Genomic DNA, 14,694 nt, shown 5'->3' with positions numbered 1-14,694 from the left:
AGATAAGGGTTCCAGTCAAAAGATCTTCTTTCAGTCATCAACAGTTACATATACAATAATGTGATGGGACATCTTGGTTGTTGTAATGATCAATCTCAATTTCAAAAGGATTGCTATGAGTATTTAAAAGCTAACGAGGGATATGTTGTTGATATCATAGCTTATAAGTTACTTAATTTCTACTTAATGTCGTGTCTCTTTCGAGACTGGGGTCTTTAATCATAACGTTTGCCCGTTTGCATACCTTAATCAATCTACTATTGTATAAATCGCAGAGTTTTAGAAAACAATTAAATCCATGAGTTGTTTGAGATTGCAAAACCCTAGTGGTCAGCTCTCTATTCCCTCTCTTTTTAGTTGTTACTCACTTTCATCCACGACATCAACTAGTAAGACATAAAGATTTTATATTTACCTATGGGTTGCATTATGACTAAGACAGACTAACAAAACACACAAAATTAAGTTACAAGAAACAATTTTGTCCATTTAGGTAGACTAACATTATGTATAATCTGACATCAATGTCCACTCAATCATACACTTGTTTTAAAAAAACAAACATTTTTAACCAAATAAATAACGACAGTCATATTATCACATGTATTTTAACCAATTATAATAATAAATAAAAATGTTGCATTAAAAATTAACTAACTAAATTTCACACGTTTGTCTAAGAGCGAGGGTAGTGGGGTGGTGGCCCAAGCCGCCTCCACCCTATTTTCCTCTCCAGCCAAACCACTACAAATGGGTGCCAAAACGAAAGGTGCCCTTTTCTACATTACCGTGTTAACAACGGGCACAGGGGCGCAAGGGCGTGGGGCCATAATTTTTTCAAACGAACTCTTTTTTTTATTAAAAGAAAGATTAAAATAATTTGATTTTAAGTTTAACTATTACATGTTTTTTAAGAAAACGTTATTGATAGCCGTCATTTCAAGTTTTCACTTTTCAGTTAAGCCACCGGTCCAATACTACTTGGAATAGAATTGATCTCATTTGTGGTAGAAAACAAAACAAGATCCTGGAATGTTATCATGAACATCTGCCTCTATTTCTGTGTTACTCAATACGGAGCACCATCCACAACAAAGGCTGCTGCCACCTTCTTCTTCAACCAGAAACTGTCGGTCATGGAACTCCCTGAAACTCCTCTGATTTCCATTCCCCTTATTCTCTTCTGTTTTGGGCCCTTTCTCATTAATTCTGAATGGGCTATGATGAGTGGCCCATAACTACTTAACCATGTCTTCTATGTACCTCCCAAAAACTAACTACTACTTTACTTTATCCATTTCCTTTATCCTTTATATTTTCACCAGCCAATGTAACTCTTTTACTCTTCAAACAAACTCATGACTTTAAACACATTGTGTTCATGATTTAACTATTATAGCTTCTTATCAGTTTAAACCTATTAAAAATTTAAAAGCAATATGTTTTATGCAAATAAATACATTTTACATAACAACTAATATGTAATTATAAACCGTATGTAAAATGCACCGATAAGGGTAGTTTTGTATAAGCTGTTGTTTATCCGAGAAACAGAAACAAAGAGAGTGGATGTTGTGTAATGATGCAAAGTATGAAAAACTAAAGAAATAAATAAATTTTGTTACTCCTAATATGCATTGGATTATGTCAACCAAGTGCATGAGAATCAAGACAATGTCTGAGATCTCTCTCAACACACATGCATGTACTATTTTTGGTATATCATACAATTCTGTTCACCTTATCCAAACAACATACATTTCTGTATATCCCATGCCTTGTTACTTCTGAATATACTATCTTTTCCTTTGAAACTGTAAGGGTGTTTGGTTCTTAGAATGCATTTAAAGAAACTGAAATATGTGAAAGTAATGGAATACTGAAACTGAAATTGTCATGTGCTTACTAGACAAAATGAAATGAAATGAAATTCACAGATTCCATCATCTTCAATCTTGTGTAATCATATTGGATGTCAAATAATGACAAACGATATAACTTTTTTTTTTATCTATTTGAAGTTTTTGTTTGTTTTATATAATCATTAAATTAATAGCAAAGTACAGTTTTTGTACTTTATAATTCATGGAGAACTTTATAAAATAAGTCAATTATTGTTGTAAATTTACATGCATTACAAAATTTTATAAAGCATATAATAGTGCTTAAGCCTGGCTAGAAGGGAGAAAGTGAATCTTCGAGTTTCAGTTTTCAGTTTTCATATTGTTGTAAGCATATACGAGTTTCAGTTTTCATATGTTTTCTGCATTTGAAATCATCAATTAGACTCAATCTTGAAATAAGAAATTAGACCCGTGAAATATTTTAAAGGGAGAAAGTGAATCTTCGATCACGTGGTACCGCAGCACAGCGGACAACTTTAAGGAAAACATCCTCATGGCAGGGGATATACAGTCCGCAACCAGCATTAAAGTCGTATTCGTCTCGAGCTTGATCAAGCAATGTCTTGAACAAAGGGTACTTTAGTAATTTCACATTGATGATGAACCTGGTTTGGTTTTCACCTACATAGACTGCTAAATGACCCTTTGGGACATCCCTTGGAATGTAGTCTTCATCATCTTCTTCTTCTTCAGGCATGCATGATGATGATATCCATGAGCACCACTTTTCACAGCTTAACCATCTTGCAACATTTGTGTGCCTCCTTCTTTTAAGCCATGCTTTCACAATTTTCACTTGCATCATGATCTTTTGTATGTAAATGCAGTGTGTGTATGATGGACTGAGGCAGAGAGAGAATGTGTTTGATGGTAGGAAACTAGGAGAGATTTGTAAATAGTGTGTAGATGTTAAGACATCTTATATCCTTATATAAGCTCATGTTCTATATCCACATGCATGCATATATATTTGTATATATATTATGTGTGTGTGTATAATATTATATGCATATAATATAGATAAAGATATATATATATATATGTGTGTGTGTGAGAGAGAGAGAGAGAGAGAGAGAGAGAGAGAGAGAAAGATATGAAGTCATTGACACTTTAATTTGTAAATGTACTTAAAATTTTAGTTCAAATAACAACTTATGATGTAAACTTAAATGTCTGGTTCAAAAGGCAACATAAATTATGACTACAAATAGTTTAACCAATCATAAGAGCACCTCGAATGTGAGCTCAAATGGAGCATCCACATGACGTGGTGGCGAGCGGACGGGGAGGTCACGATCTAGGCCACATTGTGGAGTTCAAATCCGGCGTCCAGAGATGTAGACCGTCAAGCAAGCGGAATGGGTGGTCCATCACATCACTCTCATATATATTTATAATATATATATGTAATTTTTAATATATTTAATGAGGTTTGTGAATGTTTGATGTTATGAAATAAACTTTTTTTTTTAGTTTGGAATATGATCCAGCATCTGCGTTAGATAACGCTAGTTCTAATAATATTATAAAGAAGTCAAATGCAAGTTAGTTACTACAAAACTCTCCATTAAAAGTAAACCAACTGAAACTCAGGTGTATATATTCCTTATATTTTCTTTTCTGAATGATAATGAATTATTTTATTAAATCTAAGCAACAAGATATATACTAGATTACATAAGGAACAAAAACACCCACATTCTGTTATACTTGTGATATATGAAAACCAAACAAGTGTTAGAGCCGAGTGTTATCATGGACATTTGCCTCAGTATCTGTGCCAAGTCAATACTTGTGTTGACTCTTATTGTCGCCCTATCCACAGGACCACAACAAAGGCTGAGGCTGCTTTCTCCAGAAACTGTCGGTGATGGAACTCTCTTCACGATCCGTTTTCCACTAGATTCTCTGTTGTGTTTGTTTTGGGCCCTGAATGGGCTGGGATGATTCACCCATAATCAATTAAATTACGTCACATAACCAATTCATTTCTTCATTTGATTTATACCAATTGCTTTCACCTCATATAACTAAATTCCCAATGCAAAACCTTCAATGTTCTTTAACTTTCAGTTCACTCTTTAAAGTTGTGACTTTCAACTCATTGAGTTCATGTTTTTTTTTTGTAACTTCATCGTTTTAGCTCGTTATCACTTGGGACCTAAGAAATATTAATCAAGTCAAAATAGTATTTTATTATATGAAATAAATGTGTATTATATAATAACTAATATGTAATAAAGTGCATGTAAAATGCACCGATCATGTGTAGTTGTGTATGCATTGACAAAAATTTGTTTATCAAGAAAGAAAAGGATTTTGATTGCTTGTATTTGGATATGCAACAACTTGTATTGCTTTTTAATGTCTTATGCACTCCAAGTGTGAGATGAGCTCTATGGGAGAACTCATATTCTTTCTAGTTAGTAAAAGAAGTGTATGATGGGATATTTATTGATCAACCTAAGTATGTGAATGGCATGTTAACAAAGTTTAAAATGCATGATAGCTGTGGAAAATATACATAGTAATGTAATATTTTTCCTTTTACAATTCAATATCTTGTGTTATATACTAATGTTAGTTTTATATTGTTTGTATGAGTCAATATTTGGACTGGAGGTTTGGACCTGAAGCTTGAGCTGGATTATGGACTGCTGGGCTTGCTGCTGGACTCTGTTGGGCTTTGGTATGTTGGATGCTATGCTGTTGGGCTTTTCTAAAGGGCCGAGTTATCATAATTAATATAATAACTCGGTTTATTGAAACTATATAAAAAGGGGTGTTAGAGTTGTGAATCTAAAATACACTCATAACAAACTCTTCTTGATTTCTGATATTCTCTTTGTATTCAATAGCGAGTTCTAGGGTTAGGTTCATTGTGTTATGAACTGATAATCTGTTAGATAGTTGAGAGGTTGAGAGTTTGATAAGATCACTGTGTTTGTGATCTATTGTATTGGAGAGTTATTGTCTTCCGCTGTAATCTTCAAGATCGATTGGTGAATAAAAGAATAGTGAATTTCTGATATCCATTGTATTTACAATAGCAAATCCGGTTCTACTCCAATAGCCACTTCTATAGATCTAACATTTGATCCTCACGTGGAAGAGGTAGATCAGCATTACTATTGGGCTATGAGAGGCTCTCACATTACCTAACTGCATGTAGACCAGGTATAATGTATGTCACTTGTTTGCGTGTTCGGTATCAAGCAGCTCCTAAGTTATCTCATCTATTTGCTATCAAGAGAATTTTATATCTCAAAAGTGCTCCTAAACTAGGTCTTTGGCATCCTAAAGACTTTTCATTCGATTTATATATGGACATATTGATAGTATTATGAATGAAACCGGCTTGATGCTGAGCACGCAAGTGAAGCGGGTAGACAACTCGGCTTCAATGTTGAGTTCTTGAACCCACGAATGATCGAAACCAAGAAATTAAACACCGGGGAAGGCTAATATAGTTGTTGAATTATTTTTTTAATAAGAAGTAAAAATGAACATTAACCCCAATTTTTATAGTATAAATTAAACCAGTCTTCAACCATTTTTTACACCAAATAGTAAAACTTTCTTCTACTCTTCTATTCATATATCTTTTACTCAAACTTATCCAAGAAAAAAATCAACCTAGACCTAAAATTATCTTAACCAAGAGTTAGTTTGAGCGAAAATGAACCAGTCCACACTTCCTCCCCAGCCATTTCAATATCCGCAATACTACCCACAATATCTACCTACACAAAACATGAATGTTCAAAATGCACCAGCCAATTCACATTTCACCCATATTCCAATATGCATACCGTGACCCAAACTCCCCAATACCAAAACTGACCCTACCGTAACCCAACCCATTTTGAGTCAGCCAACTTTGATGATGAAGATGAGGAAGCATATGAAGAACAACAATATGATGAAGATTGGAAATATGATAACTAGAAGATGAGGAAGATCGAAGAAGAAGATAACAACGATGAGGCCCCAATTGAAAAGAAAGAAAAATTATTTTCAAAAAGAACGGCTCCTAAGTTGTGGAGTGACATAAGGAAGTAGCCTTGGTTCATATTTTCCAAGTCACTAGAGTCGGAAATCAACAAATGTCCGACTCAGTTTGTGGTCAAGTTCTTGAACATTTTAACATGTTAGTTTACTGTCATTCTATAAAAGTTTCCCTATTCAAAGTGAGAGGATTTAAATTTAAGTTTTTAATAGTAATTTTAAAAATATATAGAGCCATAGATTGGGTAATGGAAGTGCGGATGTAGATATAATGAAGATAGCGATGAAGGAGCCCAAAAAGACTTATGAAAAGAAAGGTTCATCTCACTTCAACACATGAGATATGGTAATAAGTCATTCGATATAGAAACCTGTTGTTGATAAGGTCACCCACAAAAAGATAAAAAGCATCATAATGCAACAACTATACAAATGCAAATGAAGGTTTTACAAGCGACCTAAGAAGGCTTCCACAAAAGAGAAGAAAGAAAGTGAGTCATCAAGCACCGGAAAATAAAGTTAGTTCAACATTTCATTCTGACTACAAGATGATGAACAAAAATTATTATAAATAAGATGATTGGAAATTAACAAAAATAAGAAGAGAACATTTGGCTATGACCATGACGAAAGAGCAACGAGAGACTATCCTGTAACAACAAAATTGACCAAGATATGAAGATGTTTCTGAAACTGCATGACGGTGTGACTAGACCATTCATGTAAGTAATCCTTCAACGTGAACACAACAAATCCGTGAAGTGGGGTTGGTCTTGTGATTTGTAGGTTTTTATTTTTCTAAAACTCTTCTCTATTTTAATTTTTAGGTTTTATTTTATTTTATTATTTTAGTTATTTAAATTTTAATGTATTATATTTTAGTTAATGAAATTGTGTTTATATATTTAAAAAGTATATAATTTATTTTAAAAAAATGCTAATGTAATGTAATTTTGGGTTTAAAAGATTGTACCCCAACGGCCCAACCTTTTAAGATAGTTTGTACTAGTTTTGGGATCAAAGGAGATGTCATACTATTGATTAGTGGCTGTGATAGTTTTGGGTTCAAAAAATTGCACTCTTTCCACCCTGATTATTCATAATTCTTTGTTTTAGAGATAACTTTTGCATTCATCATGTCTAAAATATTTAAATGTACAAGAGGTTAACTTTGAATCATTTTTGTTTTAATTGTTCTTAAGTATCATACTTGATTCATTTGTTACGTGAGAGGGAGAGATTAGTGATCAAATAATTTCGGCTTATTTAATCATATTCGTTAATTTGAAACATCTTATAAGTTGATCCTAACACTTTGTTTTGTCATGCTCTGTCATCTTGAAAACAGGTATCGGGAATGATTTTCGGGCTGTTATTTAATTAACCACCCATTTTTTATTCTCTTTTACAAAATAAAATAAAACATGAGTTTAACTAAAATTCTAACACGTAAAACCAAATATAAACAGGTTAATAAAAATATGGCATATAGTCTCCCCTAGGCCGGGATAATTAGTTGTCACGTCCTATTTGGAAATGGAAGGTCACAAATCACAATTTGCTAATTGTTGAAAAGATAAAGTAAAAAGGTTCATTTCAAATCTTGCATTTGGTGCACAGGTTAGTATTATTTCATTATGATTAGGTTGAAATGACAGTTGTTATAAACTTGTTTATATTTGTATTGTATATGTACATTGTTACGTTGTTGAAGGGGGCAAAAAGAGCTATTTTACATGAAAAAAGGGCTTTGCAATAAATAGGAGGGACTAAATGTGACAAGGATATAAAAGTTGAAGGATTGAAAGGCTGGAGTCTATTAAAGCGTATATGAGAAGATATTTTTGGTTTTTTTATTAAAAAAGATTATATAACTTTCTTCTTGGGTGTTCATCTTCTTCGCTCTGTTAGGGTTCGATCTTGAATTTGCGTGCAACACTTTGTTGCAGGTATAGTTTCTTATACATCATAGTTTAGATCTTGTAATTACTTTGTTAGATTTTCTGATTGTTTGTAGTTGTTTAACCAATTAGGACAATTAGGATTAAATTGATGTTGTAATTTGGTTTGAACATAGTTGTATCTTTCATTGTTTGATTGAAATAAAGTGATCTGTGTTCATGTTTTTAACACTAATATTATACTTTTTTTTTAATAGTGTTTGGATCCCCATCAATACCTGAGTGACGCTCCAGGCCTGACTCACTCAAGAACACCATCAAGGAGGAAACCCACCACTGTGAGAAAACCCCCTTGAGTCAGGTTTCGAACCTTAGAACTCCCATGTCTTAACCGTCACTCCCATGCCATTGTGCCAGAAGACCAATTGCTAATATTATACTTTTTAAAGCTGTTTTTGGCTTTAAATCTCTCTCTCTCTAATATTCACTATAGCCTTTGTAAGCTTTACAGATACATCAATAATTTTGATCAGTGTGCTATTTTATTGGGATCATTATTTTCCCAGATATTTGGTGAAATATATATTGGTTGTGAAACAAAAAGTCAAATGTTAAACTTTATGCTTAAACGTTAAATAACATAAGTTCTGTGCAGGTGAAAATAAATAAAAACTTGAGGGGTCAAAATTGTCATTTCTTAAAGTTTAATTTTCTGAACCATGGGCAGTTCACTTGCTAGCTAGCATTCGATCTGCATCCTCTATAAAAGTTCTTGACGATTAGTAGATTTTCAGTATTAGAGTTGCATCACGGGTTGGTGAAATACGTGCAAAACGAGAGTAAATACGTACGTGTAATGAATGTATACACTAAGAGTTATTTATTGGCATAATTAACATCAACAACGTTTAATGTTCATGCATCGCTTAGATGATGAATGGCCTTATCTTATAATTAAGTCGGGTTATATAGCTGGTATAAGATATAGTCGTTGTGTCGCTTGTCAGTATACGACTTTACTCATGTCATCACATGTCATCTTGCTTAACACTTCCAAAGGAAGCCATCTTTTATCAAGTGGAAAAATCATCAATTATACTCAATCTTGAAATAAGAAACCCTTAGAAAAATGGGGTTCCTTTATCCTAATAAAATGCTTCAATTTTTACAATAATATGTAAATCTCGCGGCAAGCTAAAAATAAAAATAATAAAAAGAAAACCACAAATTTCAAAGGCAGAAAGTGAATCTTCGATCATGTGGTATTGCGGCACAACGAACAACACTAAGGAAAACATCTTCATGGCAGGGGATGTATAGTCTACAACCAGCAGAAAAGTCGTATTCTTCTCGAGCTTGATCCAGCAACGCGTTAAACAAAGGGTATTTTAGTAATTTCACGTTGGTGACAAATCTGCTTTGGTTTTCACCTACATAGACTGCTAAGTGACCTTTTGGGACATCCCTTGGAATGTAGTCTTCATCATCATAATCATCATCATCATTATGCATGCATGATAATGATGATGATGTCCATCTAGTTCGCCATGAGCACTACTTTTCACAGTTTAACCATCTTGTAACATTTGCATGTCTCCTTTTTTTAAGCCATGCTTTCACAATTTTCACTTGCAACATCTTCTTATGTATATATGTAGATGTAGATGTAGATGTAGATGTGCTTCTAGCAGTGTGTATGTGTGAGAGAGATGGAGGCAGAGAGAGAATGTGTTGATGGTAGGCAACTAGGAGACTTATAAATTATAGTGTGTAGATGTTAGAGATCTTGTGTATTTATATATGCACATGTTATAATATATATTGGAGAGAGAGGGAGATATGAAGTCTTTGTGTGCTATTTTGAATTGAAGGTTAATAATAGATACCAAGTGGTATGTATCTTGCATGATTAAAATGAACTTTTACAAGGTAAAAGAACTATACAAATACGTACCCTCTGTGTCAACAATCGAGCGCATTTTATAACATCTTAAAATAACACGGAAAAGGTGTGAAATACGTTTTGCATATCTTCTTCGTATATATTCGTTTGAGATATTTGTTATTTTCTCTTTGTTGTTAACACATTTGTATATATATCCACTAATACGCCACGTGCCCACATTGGGTTTTAGCATCGTGGGTCATGTACCACGTAATCGATTAAGAGATTGAAATCGAATGATGGTGAGTAGAAGATGTGAAGCAAAAAGAATTGAAAAGGATGGAACACTTTGGTTAGGTATTCATCCCATCTTTATTTTGTAAGGCATATGCTCATCCCATCTAATTCGGGCCATGTAAAAATTGTGATTCTATCTTTTATTTCTTAGAATAGCGACTTTCTTTTGTTAAGTTATCGTATTTCTTAAATTTGAAGAGTCATGTTATTTTATTTTGACCAGACAGCTAAGCTCCTGGCTCATGTTGACTTTAGAGTTTGTTTAGGTGTTCTGTCAAAAATGCGTATTGCAACAAATTCAATATTTTGATGAATAAATGTCATTTGATTTTAATATTTATATTATCATATACCAATTATTTCTTTCAAAGGATTTTTAGTAGATTAAATGTTTATTTATTTATTTATTTTTTGCTTTGGTTTTAAAATTTTCAATTTTTAATTCTTATATTATATTATATTTATAGGTTAAAGTTAAAATATAAAGGGAGACAAAATTGAGAAGTGTGAGAAGGATTTGTGACCACACAAAAAATCACATAAAAGTAAATTTTAAAAAAATAATAACTAATTCATAACTCAAAATATAAATAAAAAACTCAAAAAATTAAAAAACTAAAATGTTTCCGCCATCATTCATGTTAAAAAAATAATACAAAAGAAAAAAAATTGACGAAAAAACACAATTACGAAAATCAATAAAAGACACAATTATAACTATAATATGACACAATAAATTACAAAATATAACACAATGTCGAGTAAAATATATCACAATGTAATATAGCCTAATATAAAGAAAAAAAGACACGATGTTAAAGAAAAAAAATACACAATCAATGACGAAAATAAACACAAAATACAATGATAAACAAAAAGACAAAACGACTTTTTTCACTTAACATTGTGATTTTTTATTATTTATTTTATTTTTCTTTTTATGAGAACGAGAAATACGGTGAAAACATTTTTGTGTTTTTACTTTTTTCGTTTTTTTTAATTTTGAGTTATGTTTTATTTATTTATTTTTATTAATTTTTTAAAAGACTTTTTCGTGTGGCGACAAATCCTACTCATCCTTCTCAGTTTTATTCCCTTTTGTAAAATAACTTGACCTTATATCTATATCTATAGATAAAAATTAGAGTTCCGCGTCGCAAGAATTTTTTGTATGTTTTTTATTTGGTTTATTGGATTTTAATAATCTCTATTGAACAGTATTGGCTAATAATAATCCTTATTCCTTTTATCGCCACTGATGGTCCCAAATTTAATAAAGTCGGCTCTCAATGCCCCCATTAAATAGGACTTAACGGCGTTATACTTTTTTCCGAATTTCAAACTAATGTTTTAGAGCTTTTGATCGAAAGAAGGATACAGGCTAATTGATGTAAAACTAAGTTCGAAATGGTGCTCCAAAGCGACGAAATAATGCTTCAATTCGAGTGTTCGAACTTACAATTAACAAAATCAAGTCGTTTGGATTGCAATTTCGAGCTAAGTTTTACATCAATCGATTCATATCCTCCTTCCCATCAAAAGCCATAAGACATTAGTTTGAAATTCGGAAAAAAAGTATAACGCCGTTAAGTCCTATTTCACGGGGAACCACTGAGGGCCAACTTTTTTAAACTTGTGACCGCTAGTGGCGATAAAATGAATAGATATTATTATCGGCCAATAGTGTTCAATATAGATTATTAAAATCCAATAAACCATTTTATTTTTTATTATTTTTTTTCATTGCTTTTTGTATGAATTTAATTTATCTATTTGTTTATCTGATGTCGTAACTAACGTCACCAAAAGCAATTGAATTTGCGTTGAGCACGGCTGCATTGCCCGGTTCACCAGTCGAATATGTTGTACACAAGAACAACCGAATTTACGTCGAGTCGTTGCAACGCTATGGCTTTATTTACCAAATAAACGTCGTTTTAGTTATGAATATTTTTTATCATAAGATACACGAGTTTTTTTGTTTGTTTTTGAACAAGATTTTTTTCCTTGTATATTTTAATGGCCTTTTTTTTGGCCGTTCATATGAAAATTTTTTGTCGTTTTGTTTTAGTCTATACCCTAACTAACGTAACAAAAAACGACCAAATTTGCGTGAAGCATTGCCGCAATGCAAGGTTCACTGACCGAATATGTTGTACCTGAGACTGACCGAATTCGCTTCGAGTCACCGCAGCGCTCGGGTTTTACTTACTGAATAAACACCGTTTTAATTATGACTTTTTTGTATCATAAGATATACAAGTTTTTTTTTTGTTCTTTTAACAAGAATTTTTTGTATATTTTAATGAGCTTTTTATAATGCTTTTCACATAATTTTTTTGTCCTTTTGTTTTAGTTTGATACCGTAACTAACGTAATAAAAAACGATTGAATTTGTGTCCAGCACTGCCTCAATGTCATGTTCACCAACCGAATATGTCGAACTCAAGACCGACCGAATTCGCGTCGAGTCATCGCAACGCTCGACTTTACTTACCGAATTAACGTTGTTTCAAATATGGCTTTCTTTATCATAAGATATATTTGCATATTTTTGTGTTTGAACATTTACTAATTTACTTTTTTGTTTTTTGTGCCAGTAATGTATTTTTTATATAAATATGTTAACTTAAACAAATTGTTAGTACCTTTTTTTTTTATTTCAAACATGTTAACTTTTTTTGTATTATAAGATATACGATTGTCGTCATTACTTTTTGTGTTAATTTTTATTTACTGTCGGTATCATAACGAAATTAACTCATACCCAATGAATTCGTGTTAATACGTCACCGCAATGCGACAGGTAAAAACCAGTTATATCCGAATCCAACCACACATAAAATTAGTGTTTGAGTAACAAAATAATAATATTAAAACACAACTGGATCTGCCACCCATTTCTGCAAGTCGATGCCTTTCTTTGAACACCGACAACTTTGAAATTAAGGCATTTAATTTAACGTACGAAAGTCAAAACTCAAGAACAGTTTCTTCCACGACTCGTATCACCGACACCTAATATTGTATCAAGAAACGTTTGTGAACATAACAGATTGCTTCGTGACGTCATTCATGATGTTTATTTATTTATTCTCTCATGCTAGGGTGTCCAATGTCCAAACACTTGTGAAAGTGTCATGACGAGTTCGTGAAGCATCATGACACGTTAATGATAAAGTAGGAATAGTTACAAGGATTATAAAAATTAAAATTACTAACCTTGATGCAATTTTGAACCTTTTGAATCTTATAATAAAAAAATATAATATAAAAATAAAAAACAACTAACTTTCAGTTCAACAAGTTTTACTTCTTATATGTCATTAGCAAAGTTCTGTAAGGTTACAATTATCTGTTATTAGTAAAGTTCTGTAAGGTTACAAGTAAATTTACTATTAACGGCGACAACTATAGCCATTAAAGGCTTTTAAATTGCCGCTAATACACATCGCAGCTAATGTGTAATGTGTTACCGCTAGTGCCTACGCCCCCGAGTTTGCTTGAGACGGAAATCCAGATTTCTTACGCAACAAAACACGTTTAATTGGAGAGTTTTTCATTAATTTAATTGAACTTGAAAGAAACAAAACATGATTAATTTCTCATTAGAATCGGTCTTATATTGCGTGATCTCTACAAACACGAGTGCATGCAACTTAAACAAGCACTACATACTTTCTACATAAAATTACGAGATAGAAATGAGCGGTCAGAGCTTTCACTGGATACTTTAATCGTCATAACGTGGTCGTAGCTTGAGCTTTCACCGTTACGCCGATAGAAGATGAAGGTGGATGATATGGTGGCGGGACGCTGGCCGGAGGGGCCATCCAAGAAGATGGGGTATGGTGTTTGAGAAGGATTGAGGAAGATGTAAAGTATTGCACGTTGTCACCACTAGTACCCCGATTTCTTGTAGTGTTAAAGATTCTCATAAATACAAATTAAGATGATAAAGTTATTATTTAAAAAAAAAATGGATTTTAATAGTCCAAACCATTAACTAGCGACCAAAATAGCAATCCATGCTAACAATCTAACTACTAGTGGCGGTCCTAGCTGTCAATTTTGTTATCAATAATAATTTCAGTCTAATAGATCCTTAACTTCGTTTGTTTATGACGTGATCATATATTTTAAACAATAATTCAGATTTTTATGATTTTTTTTGGATCTAGTAAAAAATAAAGTGGGTGCAAGGTTAGAACCCAAAACCTACTATACAAGTTAAGAGATGCTTTTTCAACCAATAAGTCATGGCCCTAAAACTTGATTATCATCTTCAGTTTAAAACTTTTTAGCCAAAATTATGAGTGTATTTATGATATTTAAAGCATGTTTGGGACTATGTTTGAAAATAATTTATTGACTTATTAGTCTTTTTAAAAACCAATAAGTTAGAGAAAAAAATAGAGATAGAAGAGAAAAGTGAAATCTTTTAGAAATTTCTTTTGATACGTCATATTTCTGAAAACTATTACTTTTTTTTATTCAAACCCCTCGTAAATTTTAGCTAATAATAAAAATGTCTACAATAGTTTAAAACATTACGCCCTGCTTGCGGTGCGCGCATATAATGTATATATGTGTGAACCCTCGGGTGGGCAAAAGTAAAATTGCACTAATTTTGATGTTATTTTACTAATCTCGTTAAAATAACGTTAAAAGTGGCGGAAGGTTAATCAGGCATCATGTG

General features: G+C 32.4%; 1 protein-coding gene and 1 pseudogene across 1 annotated transcript in view; one reads left to right on the top strand and one right to left on the bottom strand.

The window, feature by feature from the left end:
- Window positions 1-14,694, top strand: part of LOC143550622 (30 kDa ribonucleoprotein, chloroplastic-like) — a 126,839-nt gene that overhangs the window by 12,232 nt on the left and 99,913 nt on the right. The gene's annotated exons all lie outside the window — the stretch shown is intronic.
- On the bottom strand, window positions 2,326-2,709 carry LOC143550610 (protein SMALL AUXIN UP-REGULATED RNA 12 pseudogene; annotated as a pseudogene).

Source organism: Bidens hawaiensis, unplaced genomic scaffold (assembly GCF_021521415.1).
Source record: "Bidens hawaiensis isolate Kalapana, Puna unplaced genomic scaffold, B.hawaiensis_p1.1 tig00016116_1, whole genome shotgun sequence".
Lineage (NCBI taxonomy): Eukaryota > Viridiplantae > Streptophyta > Magnoliopsida > Asterales > Asteraceae > Bidens > Bidens hawaiensis.
Note: the sequence above shows the minus strand (reverse complement) of the source record. Positions and strands in the feature narration are given on the sequence as shown.